The sequence below is a fragment of the Zingiber officinale genome, chromosome 8B (assembly GCF_018446385.1).
Source record: "Zingiber officinale cultivar Zhangliang chromosome 8B, Zo_v1.1, whole genome shotgun sequence".
NCBI classification, from domain to species: domain Eukaryota; kingdom Viridiplantae; phylum Streptophyta; class Magnoliopsida; order Zingiberales; family Zingiberaceae; genus Zingiber; species Zingiber officinale.
The window spans coordinates 93,878,413-93,880,044 of record NC_056001.1 but is presented as its reverse complement, the minus strand read 5'-3'; the positions used below and the strand labels follow the sequence as shown (position 1 = coordinate 93,880,044).

The following is a 1,632-nucleotide window of genomic DNA, read 5'->3' as shown; positions in this document are numbered from 1 at the left end:
TCCGAGAGATTCGGGTGACATCATCATAGACCGCACTCGTCCAAAGACACCAAAAGAAAAATTCCCAAGGGTGATTGTTCATAGCGCCGAGCAGATCCAGGGATCGACATCACGATCGATCGACATCCTTCAGCAGCCTGATTAGAGCCTAATAAGTGTCATAGCCGATCGGGCGGTCTATCTTCAGAGATTATTTTGTCTAGTCAGTCGGACTTGTAGACTCATTCGACTAGACTTCAGGGGAATACATGTGATGCGGTGATTAGGAAGGGTCCACTCCGCGGAGGGTCAGTGACACGGTAGGGGTCAAAGTCAAGGTCCACTCCTTTATATCATCGGTCAGTCGGGCAACCCACTTACTCGATCGAGATAAAAAATGTCTGGTCCGATATCATCATGGCTCGGCCATGCGGCGAGCTTCTGATGCTCATAAATGCTAAATATCAGCGAGGCACACGTCGAACGACCAACCCGCTTAGACATACATCAAACTCGGAACCGGTGAAGCGGAGTCACGACCGAACAGATTATACTCATACCAGGCTTTCCACTCAGCATGGCAACATAGCTCAGACAGTGGAAGGGTGGCCGAGCGGCTCTCCCGCTCGGCCCAGTAACAAACAAAAGGAGGATCTGACGATATCCTTTTGGGAACCAGAGCCACCATCAAGTGGCATGGTTGACGGCATGATCAGGCATAAGATCGTACGACGGAAGCTTCCACTGTCACATCAGAGATATGCTCAACTCATTGAAGTATTGTCTCAGGGACACTTTACTGATACATCTTCTCAAGGAAAGCCTCAAGGAGTGTGCACGCGCTCGGGAAGCATGTAGCGCGCTACAAGAGCCCTATATAAAGAGGTCCAAGCTTCGTCGGAGGTATGCACACATTACTATTGCTACTGTTCGTCTACTTCCTCGTTCTACTGCTTCCACATCGCCGATGACTGACTTGAGCATCGGAGGGTCAACGCCGAGGGACCCCTCCCTAGCTCGGCACTGACGTGGTTGTGGTTGCAGGTCCGCTTCGCTCGGAGTCTTTGCACAGTCAATAGGAGCGTCACATCCCCAACATCCGTTAACTCGACTTTCGGACAGGATCAATGTCTAAATTAGTATTTCAGTCTATAAATTAGATTTGGTAAAGGTGTATCAACCCATGCAATAGTGTATTTTTTATATAAAATAGTCATCGCGCACACGTGTTACATGTGTAATATAATGCATGAATACATGTAAATTAGTGTATTAGACCCATAAATTAGACTTAGTAAGGGTGAATCGGATCCAGCAAGTTATTGTAACAAACTCTCCTTCATAAAAAATTAATTTAATTTTTTATATCAAATATTAAATTGATAAGAGCAAATACTACACTTGATCGAGAAAGGTATGCTTTTTAATGTCGTCAGCCCAATGTATTTATAAAAGTTTCTCTGCTCACAGTATTGTCAATCAATAGATGTAGGACTAAAGAGAACTATGACAATGCATCTTTTTATATAAAAAAATAACCAGATAAAATTACTAATAAGCCTTACAATTATTTTTAGTGTAAAAAAAAGACACTAACGTAGTTTAACTTTAGGATCATCAAAATTATAAGAAGATTCAAATTCTTAATTAAAT

At 43.2% G+C, this 1,632-nt stretch overlaps 1 pseudogene; it reads right to left on the bottom strand.

Annotated features, from left to right (window-relative positions):
* Positions 1-1,274: 1,274 nt before the first annotated feature.
* Positions 1,275-1,397, bottom strand: LOC122018183 (annotated as a pseudogene).
* Positions 1,398-1,632: the final 235 nt, after the last annotated feature.